The following is a 14,184-nucleotide window of genomic DNA, read 5'->3' on the forward strand; positions in this document are numbered from 1 at the left end:
TGTGCCAATCTGTTGGTGAAAGGTACAAGTTTCTGAGCCACACTCCACTTCCTTCCCCGGACCTGAAGAAGAGCTCTGTGTAGATCGAAAGCTTATATCTTCCACCAACAGAAGTTGGTCCAGAAAAAGATATTACGTTCCCCACCTTGTCTTGCTCCTCTTTTTTGGTGTGTCAGTGTTAATGTATTTGAGTTTTAGCCTTTTGAAGGCAGCCATTTTTCTTTCATTAGGAGAATTTGTTCTGTCCGTTTTTGTAGCGTAAACCTTTGACTGTCCTCCATTTTCTGTTGGAACTTACTAAGCTTGATTCTCCCGAAGTTGTGCTTTGACCTTGTCAGGGTTCCCTCCCCACTCTGAACTCTGGGGTACAGATGTGGGGACCCGCATGAAAGACCCCCTAAGCTTATTTCTACCAGCTTAGGTTAAAAACTTCCCCAAGGCACAAATCCTTCCTTGTCCTTGGATGGTTCTGCTGCCACCACCAAGTGAGTTAGACAAAGATTCAGGAAAAGGACAACTTGGAGTTCCTGTTTCCCCAAAATGTCCCCCCAAGCCCCTTAACCCTGTTTTCTGGGGAGGCCTGAGAATAATATACCAACCAAATAGTTAAACAAGGTGAGCACAGACCAGACCCTTGGGTTTTTAGGACACTAAAAACCAATCAGGTTCTTAAAAGCAGAAAAAAGTAAAAGAAGCAACTCTGTAAAATCAGGATGGAAGGTAATTTTACAGGGTAATAAGATCTAAAACACAGAGGATTCCCCTCTAGGCAAAACTTCAAAGTTACAGAAAACACAGGAATAAACCTCCCTCTGAGCATAGGGAAAATTCACAAGCTAAAACAAAAGATAAACTAACGCATTTCCTTGCTGTTATTTACAATTTTTGTAATCTTGGATGCTTATTTCAGGTAGGGTTTTAGGAGATGGTTTTTCCTACCCTGGTCCCGCTCTGTCCAAGAGAGTACACAAAGAGAGCCCAAACAAAACCTTCCCCACAGATTTGAAAGGATCTTCTTCCCTTATTGGTCCTTTTGGTCAGGAGCCAACCAGGTTATTTGAGCTTCTTACCCCCTTACAAGTAAAGGAGGGATTTTATGCTACCCTTAGCTGTATGGTTATGACAGACCTCAATGGGAATTGTGCTCACGTTACAAACTAACAAAAGTGCTAAAAGCGGAAAGGCCAGCTGGCCACAGGTAAGTGGCACAATTATATTAGAACAGGCAGTTGATCCTTGAACTACTACTGAATCTGATCGCAATAGACCATCTAGTCCTCCATGACCTCATCTTGTGAGTGGCAGCCCAAAGGTGACACATCATTGTGAAGATATGGCCCTTAATGTCAATGATTTTGGTGTCACCCTGGAGATGCAATGCCATTTTCAATTCTGTAAGCATTTTGTAGAGGAATTGTAACCCCATGGAATATATGTATGTAGAGTCAGTGGGGGGTCTCATCTGGAGCATGTTGGAGAAGGGCACAGAAGGAAGTGTGTATATTACACAAGTTGGGACTTATTTGGGTTGATTGACAGACTTAAAACCCACTTACCTCTCAAGTTTACTATAGCTCTAATTTCATATTGGTGGAAATCAGGACAGACTCAGAAGGTGGTGACATTACAGTACTGTAAAACTAAGAGTGATCAGAAACCAGCCCAATGCCTCACCAGTGTTGGATTGTGTGGCGGTTTCTGGAGTCACCAGGGAAGTCTCAGGCACGGCCAAATCTTTCATTCCCTGGTTCGCTTACCTAGCATGCAAACCTGCTTTGGAGAAGAGCATGTCTTGGAATGCGGGGATAGGGGGAGGCAGAAACTCATTGTGAAAGTGGAGGGATAGGAGGAGGAGCGCTACTGAGACCCAGGGGTTGGTGGCAACTTGACGTGCTTTGTTCGGCTTAGCTCAAAAGGCAGGCAGGCTCAGTGCCCTCAGCAGCAGACTCCAGAATTAGCTTAAAGCTGGGTGGGGGGTGGTTCATGGTAGCATTCCAGTAGCACTTAGGGAATTTTAGACCATTGATCATGGCCAGACCTCATCTGGTGTAAATTGGGGGAGCTCCAGTGATGTTCATGAAGCTATTCCAATTTACACCAGCTGAGACTCTGGCCCTGTAATGTTCTGCTTCATCCACAAACTGGATGCAGACCAGTTGGCTTCAATCAAAGCTTATTTGGCTTTGACATAACAATTTATTGCCCCTTAAACCTCAGGCAAACTGTTCTCTCTCTGTTCTGAAAAGCCATTTCTGCCTGCAATCCAAGTGCGGGGGAGGAGAGCAATTTAACCTGCGACTGGTGTATTTCATCACAGTTCATCAAAACACTGTTATGCACTTGAGAGTGATAACAGCACCCTGGTGAAAAATACCATTGTGTGTTAAGTAAATAAGAGGGTTTAATTTGTGCTGGGCTACAAGTGGAACCTGTCTGGTTGGCCTGGCTGCCCTGTATAGGAGCCGAGGAGGGATCTGTTCCTGCCCACTCCTGCATTACCCTTCAAGCTAACAGCTTCATTAGAAAATCGTAACTTTCAAGGAAGAAACCGCGTTAGCGAAACAATAGCAGCATGTGACATAATAGCAGTTTTAACCTGCGGTCATGTTATAAAACTGTCCTTCCCCATGTGTCCCTGCTCACGTGTCCCTTCCTGTTTAAAGCACTTTGTCCTACTTATGCCAATCTTATACCTGGGAGGATGTAATGAGTAGAGACGGTCCTAATGCAGGATACAAGTATTCTTCAAATGTGATTGAAGTGGGCTCGTTCCAGAGTCTACTACCAGTTCTAGTAGGGAGGATCCCAATATGCTTTTTGGGCTCTTCAGGATTCACCCACCACTTGAATGCACTCCTCTCTAGGAGGGGAGGGGAAGTATACTTTATTCAACTGTGAAACTACACGGGAAGGAGGAAACCGGTCAGAAAATAAAATTAGCCAAGAGAAAGTTGTACCACCAGTGTTTTTATTCTCTTTTTTTAAAAAATAGTTAATATTTGATAAATCAAAATGATACAGTAAATGAGCATGTTTGTCACTCACGTTTAAAATCCTGAATGATCAGTCTTGAACAACTCATAGACCCTTCGGGGTTAAAGGTCATGGCATGTGTAGTTGGCGAAGAGGATCCAGATTAAATGGTATTCTCAATGTCACAAAGCATTAATTATATTCATGCAGATTATACACAGTGTAACATTTTATTCATTTAGAAGGCTGAACCCAATTAGAGCTCCGCTAGTTTCTAAAATGTTTAACTTATACTCAGTGTATGCGTTCTTGAGAGGGCTGTACTGGTATAAGTAACAGTAACAGTCTGTTGCTATTCAAATATACTGTAGTGTTAAGAATGCCCTGAGAAAGGGGTTTGCTCTGAGTGGGTGAATCGCAGTTCTAATCCTAAATAACATGGACTCTCTTTGACTTTGGGGAACTCGCTTAATCATTCAATTTCTCCCTCTGTAAAATGTGATAATACTACTTACTTCACAAGGGTCTTGTGAGCATTAATTAGTTAATGGTTGAATGCAATTCTGAAGATAAGTACTGCTAAATCATATTAACGCTGTGAAACTCATGAGTGTCAGGTGGCTGTTAGCTTTTTTTTGTCTTTATCCAGAATATATCTTGCGGTTAATGTACATGAACCATGATTTCCCCTGATTTTCTATGAATTGCAGCACAAGAGAATTTTCAGTGCAGAGTAAAGCCAGAATGATAGAGAATTAGACCTTGAGCATTGTTTTCTGTCTACAGATATTTTCCTAGGGTAAGAAGTGGATAGTTACAGAATATCTCCATCCAGCTGAATCAAAATTCTTTCTAGTCGCTGGAAAATTTACTATACAGACTTTAAGAAAAGGACTCTTTTTTTTCCCCAGAGGTAGAAAGAATTGCTTTTCAAAATGCATGGTTTTCTTTTTGTAGGAGTCAAGGAGCTAACAATGTTTAGCACGTTTTAAAAAACCCATAAAGATGGTGATGATTGTGCTGGTGAAAACAGCTACAATGGTTGCTGTGAAAATGGCAACATTTGCTTGGTCACACATGTAAAGCCCCCTCGCCCCCCTTTCCTCCCTGGGTTACGCTGGAATAGGCAACACTCACCTGTGTGCCTGGGCGCCTGAAGTTGTTGACATTAAAGAAGATCCTGCGTATCCCAGTGGTGATGCTGGACAGGTGAGAATCCTCTATCCACCCCTCTGCTGCAGTCCCTTTCCTCCTCAAGGGATTTAAAATTGGCGGTTCCTCCACCTGGCTGGCACCTGTACACACTCAGTGGTGTGCCTTGGGAACCTCCAAGAATAAAGCTATTCTAATAAATAATAATAATAATATAATCTGTGGCATGGGTGTAACTCAAATACCAATTATAAATAATATACATCCAATATGTTTACATTGGAGCTAACACCTTTTACTTAACAACGAAAAACCAGGGTATAACTGTCTAAGATTACATGTCGCTATTAATTTAAATCCACAGGGGGCAGTTGAATAAAATCAGTTAACAAATATTATATACAGTGATAAATGAAACCTATGTAACTGGCATTTACACTGCCAATATTCTTCCCCCCGGACCCCGCCGCCCCCCCCCCCCCGCAGTGCACACTCCTCTGGATTTCAGAGTCCGAGACGCTTGCCTGCGTGGGCGCGCTGGACGACCTGCAGCTGGAGTTAGCGCTCTGTTGGGTCTGTGTATCAGTCCAGCCAAGCAACAAGCTGCACAACCCCTCTGATGACTGGAGCCGGCTCCACCAAATGCCAGCAGCTCTGGGCCCTGGTTCGGTGGGAAGATCACTCTGCCTCTCCTCAGACTCAGTCTCTCTGCGGTGCCCCTTCCCTTGCAAGCACTTTTCCAAACCAGCGTGGGGGTTACTCACCGTCCTTCACTGCAGGCCCAGCTCAGTCAGCTCCAGGCACAGCAACAGTCTCTGCTCTGACTCCAGTGAAGCCACCAACAGCTTCTGAGGCTCCCTGCTCGATCAAAGCCCCCGCAGGCTCTTGGCAGTAGCTTCTGGCTTCCTAGCAGCAGCGCCTGGTCTGGACTGAGCTCCACAGCACCAATCTCACTCCTTTCCCCAAAATGCAGTCCGCCCGCAGGCTCTCTCTGCACCAGGACATCTCTACCTCTTTCCCCAAGGCACCATGGGAGTTGTGGTCTCTAAAGCTAGATTGCCCCTCACAGGCTTTTCCCTTGTAACACTCCCAATAAAGCTCAGAGGACGCTCTAGTAAAGGTGCCTACACACAGATACCAAGTTAGTTCCTATTGTAAGGAAAGGGGGAAACTGAACTTCTCAGATGGCACTATATGGTTATTCTTGGCAAATGCTGACATTTTAATGGTGGCCAATATACCTTGTCCAAAAGTATTTTAAAAAATAATAATGGTTCTTGATCAATAAGAAACTCTTGATTTAAAAGCAAAACCACCCAAAATGAAAAGATCCGTTTCAAAATGCAGTACACTGAAATAATTTACAAGGGGAAGAGCGATTTCATCTGTTCTAATTTAACAGGAAAGATTTAATCAAAATAGTCACTGTGGTATCTAAGCACTCAGAAGTGCTTACAATTTAGCATATCCAGTGATTTTGGAAGCTTTTACAGTATGGGGGGAGGAGGGACATTTGGGATATAAAATGTTTTCAAAGCGAGAGAGCAAACGAAAATTAAAGTGCTTTCCTTCAGCCCTTCTGGTGGCATTGCAGGGTGGTTAGTGCTATGATGTGAAAGTATGTATTGATGGAGTCACAGTAGAATAGGCTGGTTAAAACTTCAAGGGACCAAAAGCTAACCCCCAAAGGTGGAAAACTAATTCAGCTAATTTAATTAATTAATTAAAACTAATTCATGATACGTAGCTCACTGTTTTTAAAACGGAGGAGTAGAACTTACAGTTCTGGGTTGTCTTCCTAGTTCGGCCACTGACTTGATGTGTGAGTTTGGCAGAGTTATTAATTACTTTTATAATGTGTATTACCAGAACAAGTAGGAGCGCTAGCCATGGATGCATTGGCCTGCTAAACCCAGGGTTGTGAGTTCAATCCTTGAGGGGGCCATTTAGGGATCTGGGGCAAAAATTGGGGATTGGTCCTGCTTTGAGCAGGGGGTTGGCCTAGATGACCTACTGAGGTCCCTTCCAACCCTGATATTCTATGATAAGACCCCTTTGTGCCAGGTGCTGTCCAAGGACAGATCAGAAAGACAGTCCCTGCCCAAGGAGCTTGCAATCCAAGTATGACAGGAGACAATAGATGGATACAGATGCTATAATGGGGGAGGACAAGGAAACAATGAGACAGTACTGGTCCGCGTGATAGCCAGTGGGCTGCTGGTGTGATGAGAGAGTGTTGACAAGTTGTTGTAGTCATGGTGACAAAAGAGAGTTCTGAGGAGGGATTTGAAGGTAGATAATGAGATTGTTTTGTGGGTATTTACAGGGGGCACCTTCCAAATGTATGGGGGCAACATGAGAGAAAACACAAAGGTGTTGGTTTGAAACTGTAACAAGTGTGCAGTAGGGAGAGGACAGGTATGGTGGGGATAGGCTGTGGAGGGCCTTGAAAGTGAAGACAAGCAACTTGTTAAGATAGAGCAGGGGCATCCACTGGAAGGATGCAAAGAGAAGGATGACACAGTCAAAATGACGGGCTAGGAAAATGATCTCTGCAGCGGTATTCTGAATGGACTGGAGTAGGGCAAGGTTGCATTTTTCAAGGCTGGGAAAAGGACACCACAGTAATTGAGATGATGAAAGCCTGGATGCAAGTTTTAGTTGTGGGGATGGATATGAAAAGCCTTGTCTTACGGATGTTAGGCAGAAAGAAATCGACAAGATTTAACTTCTCCTTGCCTCTGTTTCCCGATTTTTTTTTTTAATTGCGAAGAATACTTCCAGATCTTAAGGGGATGTTGAAGATAAATTTATTATTGTGAGGTGATGTAGGGTCCACAGATGGAAGGAGCTATAGGAGTGCCAAGTACAGTATTTTACAATAAGCACTCTGTGGTACAGATCATCGTTAGGAATTGCATGCTTGCCGTCAGCTTTGAAAGGTTTGTACTGCAGCTCAAAGATGGGAAAGTTCTTTAGAAACGAAGATTTGATATCTTTTGACCAGAACTGCAGGCACTCTGAAAGCCAATGTCTTGAATTCCTTTTTGTTGAAATGCCACTAAGATTAGGCACTAGAGAGTAGATAATAAATTGCAAGTACGGTGGTATATTTAATATAGAAAAAGAAGAAATGTGCTTCTCTAGTTTGATCATGTTAAGTCTGCTCTTGTCCTTTTCAGTATTCTTGCCTCAAAATCATTTTTCTTTATTTTAAACAAGCAAGCAATTTTCCCTCTTCCTCTGAGCTGTTGTGAACTCTGCTGGTGTGCTCCACCAAAAGAGACTATTGCATGTACCTGCTTTATCCATTTGTCTCTTTAGAACTTGCACTTTAATCAAACTGGCTATCATATTATGGGCACGGCTCATGTCACTAGAAGCAGAGAGATCATCTTGGGGCTGGAGTAAGGATCAGGGAGTTGAGCCTCTTGAGTTCTAGTCCCAGCTCACTCTCACTATGACCTTCGGCAGGTTACTTTTCTGAGCCTCATCTTACCCATTGGTAAAATGGATCTAAGAACACATACCTCCTGTGGATTTGGTAACTTGGAACTGATGTGACTAGAGCAGTGTGGGACCAAAGGACTATCTCCTATTAAAAGGATTACCCCCAAATTAAAAGAATGTGCACCACACATCAAATACAGCATTCATGTGAATTATTTGTATCCACTCCACAGAATTCCCAATGTTCAAGGTGTTAGGACGTGCTTATCTTCTCTGTTCCCCTTATTGGAATTCTGCAGTGTACATTCATTGCGAATGAACTTGGGTGATTGAGTTCAAGATCTTGCTGCTTGTGTATAAAGCCTTTAATAGTCTAGCCTGGAAGTACATATTATACTGGGGAGAAACTACAGAGGAGGGGGGTGCTAGGTATGCAGAATGTAATCACCCAAATTGAAATCTGGTCAGGACAATGGGCTTGGGGAAAGAGCCTTGCAATTTCTAATGACTGTAAGTGTTCATGACCTCTGTTTCTATATGCCCTTTGAAAGACTTCCCACAATAGCACTAGTAGCCATGTTTATCTGAAACAAATCCCAGTCTTCATTTACTTGCTGCATGTACCAGCCTCTTTTTATAAAGTGTCCAAAATGTTCATGTTGCCAAACGAACAGCACTACCTCCTCCTCCATGAAATACCTACCAGGTTTCATTTGTAAGGCTCCGCAAAGTGGATCTGTGTCACCTGTTTTGACAACATGAGGGTTAAAAGTTGCACAGGTAATTGATAACCAGCTAGCATAGTCTCTTCATCCTGGGATTTTAACATTCGAGTCAATAAAGCTTTTTTTAAAAACCCCAAACTTCAGTGCTAAAATCTCAACGCTGACAAACTTGTCAGTTGGAAAATTTAATAGAGTATACAAACATGCATTTCATATACTTTTAAACTGTATATTTATAATGGGTACTGTTCATGTTCTTGTAATTACATTTTGTACACCGAGATGCAGTTGTTACAGGTTGATACATCAGTAATCGGAATGACGTGATTTTAAAGTCTAATAGTTGGGGGTCTGTCAGGGCTGAAAACGATTGCTTTATACGGTTGTAAAATATTAGTGCTAGCTGTGATTATTCAAACTTAGAATTGTAAAAGTGTCACGGTCATGTTGGAGTTGATGAGCTTTTTTTTGTACTAGTCCTAAGGCTAAATTAAACAAATTCTGGAAGTTGGCCAGTATAATTTCCATTCTCTGCATGTATCAGTGATGCCATGATTTTTTTGTTAGACTTGTAAAGAAAGCTCTGTTCCTCTGAAACAACTCGCAAGTCAGACATAAAATTTGTTAAAAAGTATATCAAACAGTCAGCTAAGCAAATATATGTAGGAAGAACAATCTGTCGCAGAGGGTTGGACCTAAATAGCCACTAGAGCCCCACACAAATTAAGGTACCTATGTATAAATGCAATGTAAATAAACTGCCCTGAAATGTCCAGCTTGGCTTGTTTATTGAAATAGCTGTCATCCTAAGCCTGAACATAATCCAAGGTTATCCCACAGTGATCATCTCCGTATTTAAAGATCACTTTCCTCGTGTCAGTGTTGGTGTGAGATAAATAAGGATAGTTTTGGTAACCTTGATTTCTACTTCATAACAAGTTTAGGAAGTTTCTATTACTGGTAATGCCATTTCAAATCCTGCAAGCCAAGAGGCAGAGGAACCCAGGAAACTAGCATCTCAGCACTTTAGGCATATTTTAAATTCCCTTTCTGGAGGTAGAATATTGATAAATGCAAATGTGTTGCTTTGGAAAACCTATCCAGTAATTTGGTGAACTGGACTCGATGGGCGTAGTAGGTTGTTAAGTACTGGATAAAAAAGGAAATGATGGATGTTAATAAGACTGGACTTTTCAGCTTGGAAAAGAGATGACTAACGGAGGATATGATTGAGGTCTATAAAATCGTGGCTGGGGTAGAGAAAGTAAATAAGGAAATGTTGTTTACTCCTTCTCATAACACAAGGACTAGGGGGTCACCAAATGAAATTAATAGGCAGCGGGTTTAAGCAAACAAAAGGAATGCACAGTCCGTGGAACTCTTTGCCAGAGGATGTTGTGAAGGCCAAGACCATAACAGCGTTTAAAAAAGAACTAGGTAAGTTAATGGATGATAGGTCCATCAGTGGTCATATATGTTTGCCAGAAGCTGGTAATGGGCGACGGGATGGATCACTTGATGATTACCTGCTCTGTTCATTCCCTCTGGGTCACCTTGGCCACTGTCAGAAGACAGGATACTGGGCTAGATGGACCTTTGGTCTGACCCAGTATGGCCGTTCTTGTGTTGAAGACTAGTGAGGTTTCTCTGAGTACAAGTCACCTCTTAAAATGAAAAGGAGGTGGGTTTGATAGGGCAGCAGTTCTCAACCAGGGGTCCAGGGCCCCCTGGGGGCCGCAAGCAGGTTTCAGAAGGTCCGCCAAGCAGGGCTGGCATTTGATTCACTGGGGCCCAGGACAGAAAGCTCGAGCCCCGCCACCTGGGGCTGAAGCCGAAGCCCAAGCAACTTAGCTTTGTGGAGCCCCCATGGCATGAGGCCCTGGGCAATTGCCCTGCTTGCTACCTGCTAATGCTGGCCCTGGCTTTTATATGCACAAGCACTGTTGTTGTGGCCCAGGTGGGGTATGGAGTTTTTATAGCGTGTTGGGGGTGGGAGGTTCAGGGAAAAAGATTGAGAACCCCTGTGATAGGGGAGGCAGGGAAAATCCAGTGTCTGCAAAATAGTCACAAACACCCTCTTGGGCACAAATGAATTTTGGTGGTAAGGAAAGTAGAAGTCGGGTGCATTGTGTTAATTTACGACGCTCTAGTGCTGGTCATTTGAGAATCCCAAACCCACTTCAATGAAAGAGGGAATTACTGAGCTCATTTTATGGAAACTGAGGCAGGGGGAAGTTAGGGAACTTGCCCAGGGAATGATTTGAATCAGTGGCAGAGTTGGGAGCTCCCAACTCCCATTTCCCTGTGCTAAAAGCAGTCCGTGCCTCTCTAAACGTAGTGACAACCCCCCTGAGCGGTGGAACAGAATATCTCATTCTTAACTAATTCAATCTCGTTTGTCTTCATCCAAGAAAACCACCCCTTTTCTCCTCCCCCACTCCCATTCCCCCACCCCAGCTTGGCTCGGCAGATCTGGTCTTGGCTCTTCAATACCAAGGTGGTTTATCATGCGACATCTTACCGTGGAAACGTTTCCTTCTCACATTGGTTTTAATTGTTGCTTTGATACATGCGGTGTGTGCAGAAAGGCAGTAAGTAGGAGCGGACATGCATGGCAAATGCAAGGTCTCATTTATATATTCAGCATGAAATCCTGGCTTTATCAAAGCCAGTGGGAAAACTATCAATTGATTTCAATGAGGCTGTAGCATGCTGGCTAAACTTTATCACTTTTCTCTTCCTGGGGGTTCACGTCAGCCTCAGGATTTACCCTTGTGAAGCCAAATTGTGCAGATTTCTGTTGGATGCTATGTGCTTTAGGATGCACCGCCTGTGTTCAGTCCACACATAGCAAGGCTGGATGTGTGGGCGGGCAATGGTGTATAAGATCTCAGCACAGCAATTTAGCCACGTGACTTTAATTGCAATTAATGTTTGTAGAAGTTGCACCTGAAAAGCCCTCAGCATCACTCTGTCTTTACCCTGATGCTGATAATTTTAGACATGTCAAACATTAGGATTTTGAAAGGGGTCTAGGGTAATTAAGCACCCAAATGCCATTGATATTGATTTAGCACCCGACTCCCTTCGGCTTTCTTGAGGATCCAAGCTTTACCTCTGTATCAAGAACCAGGGATGTCTAGTGGAAAACATTATTGCAAGCAAAGGGGGTGATTAAATTATTCCAGCCCTTGTACTTTCTGCACCATTTTGTGCTGTGGAGCATAAAGCAAAAAGCTATGTCACCAAATGAGAATCCAGGCTTGTGCATGATGAATTATAATCAAAATACTGTTACGTAAGTGACTAACCTTTAAGATAAAAAGGAGAAAGAAGTGGAAGAATCTTATGTGATACCAAAATGCATACTCAGTTATTTGTGGTGGTTACATTGTTTGCTGTAATTAAAAAAGCAAAGTCATAGTTCACAGGTGAAAAGCATGTTTTGAAAACTGGTTAATAGTGTGTTCAGAGTTTAGAAAGAAATTATAGTAGTAGAGTCTGCTCATAAATTTTGGTATCCTGTCTTATTTCTGGAGGGAGAGGACTAATTTGAATGTTCTCCTTTGTTAATTTACGTCAGTTTTTTTCCAAGTTGACTGAAAGGCATTTGAAGCAAAATCATCTGTGCCTGCAGAACCGTTAATGCTGTGGACTGTAACCAGTGGGGAACACACAGAAATGATATTAGTTAGGGACAGAACAGCTTTCTTCAAATGCTGCTCCCTAAATGCATGTCTTTGGGACGTTCCGGTCTATTGGAATGGAACACCAAGTAGCTGGTTTTAAGATAATACACAAAACTGAATATTGTCGTCTGAGTCAAATGTTGCCTATTTCTCTCCACTAGAGTATTTTGCAAAATACTCTATGTAAGGGTGGAAAAACAAATGATGCCGGTGGGAACTTTGGATTTACACACACCTGTATCTGAGTGCTTTGGACATGGAAAGGCCTACAGCAGGGGTAGTCAATGGGCAGATCGGGGGCCAAATCTAGACTGCAAGATGCTTTTGAAGGGACTGCAAAAATCTTTTTATTTACTTATTATTATCAATGTTGTTGTTTTTTTGTATTTTTTCTAGAACCTAGACCTCGAAGCTATACCTATACCATTTTCTCTAGAACCTATACCAAGAAATTTGGACTTTGACAAAAAAAATAGATTACCCCTGGCCTACAGACATACTGTAGCATTGAGGTAGAGCTCTTCTTTGAGCATCCATGACATGGTGCATGGCATCATGTAGACACAACAGTAATTGGCTAACTACATACACGGCACCAACAGGAGTAGAATTCACAACAGTTGCCTTGACCTTGTGAGAAGGGGAAGCCCACCTAGTAAAGATACTTTGAGATTATATAGTATTTCCAATGGAAGGACCACAAAGCACTTGACAACTGTAGTGAATAAAGACTCTCAAGCACCTGAGAGATAAGGATTATCCCCATCTTACATATGGGGAAATTGCGTCCCAGAATAATAATGTCTTGCCCATACAGGAAGCCTGTGGCAAATCTGGGATTAGAACCCAGGTCTCTTTGAATCCGAGACCTTTACTTTAGCCACAAGGCCATTCCTCTTTCTCAGTATCAGAGTGAGCATGTGTGAAGTATTTCAGCCAGCAGAGGTTAGATTTTCATTCATTGCAAACACTGCTGCAGAGCTGAGGGGATTCATTCTTTATGCATAAAAAAAGAACTCAAACTAGACCTTGTCTACAGAGAATTCTTGCATTAATTTAACTAAATCAGTAGAAAAGCTAATTTACTTAAATTGTTGCAACCATCACAAGTGGAAGTATTTATGCCAGGCTAAAGATATTTATACTGGCATAGACATTTAAATTTACCAAGACTAGCTATATCAGAATAAAGGTGTTTATGTCAGCACAGCTGCATCCACACTAGGGAACTAAATCTGCCTTTCTACCAATTTAATTAGGAGGAGAAGGACCTTGGAGTATTGGTTGATCATAGGATGACTATGAGTTGCCAATGTGATATGGCTGTAAAAAAAGCTAATGCAATCTTGGGATGCATCAGGAGAGGTATTTCCAGTAGGGATAAGGAGGTTTTAGTACCGTTATACAAGGCGCTGGTGAGATCTCACCTGGAATATTGTGTGCAGTTCTGGTCTCCCTTGTTTAAGAAGGATGAATTCAAACTGGAACAGGTACAGAGAAGGGCTACTAGGATGATCCGAGGAATGGAAAACTTGTCTTATGAAAGGAGACTCAAGGAGCTTGGCTTGTTTAGCCTAACTAAAAGAAGGTTGAGGGGAGATATGATTGCTCTCTATAAATATATCAGAGGGATAAATGCCGGAGAGGGAGAGGAATTATTTAAGCTCAGTACGAATGTGGACACAAGAACAAATGGATATAAACTGACCACCAGGAAATTTAGACTAGAAATTAGACGAAGGTTTCTAACCATCAGAGGAGTGAAGTTTTGGAATAGCCTTCCAAGGGAAGCAGTGAGGGCAAAAGATCTATCTGGCTTTAAGATTAAACTCGATAAGTTTATGGAGGAGATGGTATGATGGGATAACATGGTTTTGGTAATTAAATATTCATGGTAAATAGGCCCAATGGCCTGTGATGGGATATTAGATGGGGTGGGATCTGAGTTACCCAGGAAAGAATTTTCTGTAGTATCTGGCTGATGAATCTTGCCCATATGCTCAGGGTTTAGCTGATCGCCATATTTGGGGTCGGGAAGGAATTTTCCTCCAGGGCAGATTGGAAGAGGCCCTGGAGTTTTTTCGCCTTCCTCTGTAGCATGGGGCATGGGTCACTTGCTGGAGGATTCTCTGCTCCTTGAAGTCTTTAAACCACGATTTGAGGACTTCAATAGCCAGACATAGGTGAGAGGTTTT

General features: G+C 42.5%; 1 protein-coding gene across 3 annotated transcripts in view; it reads left to right on the forward strand.

Annotated features, from left to right (window-relative positions):
* Positions 1-14,184, forward strand: part of GDPD5 (glycerophosphodiester phosphodiesterase domain containing 5) — a 337,315-nt gene that overhangs the window by 219,599 nt on the left and 103,532 nt on the right. The window lies entirely within an intron of this gene.

Source organism: Natator depressus, chromosome 1 (genome assembly GCF_965152275.1).
Source record: "Natator depressus isolate rNatDep1 chromosome 1, rNatDep2.hap1, whole genome shotgun sequence".
Lineage (NCBI taxonomy): Eukaryota > Metazoa > Chordata > Testudines > Cheloniidae > Natator > Natator depressus.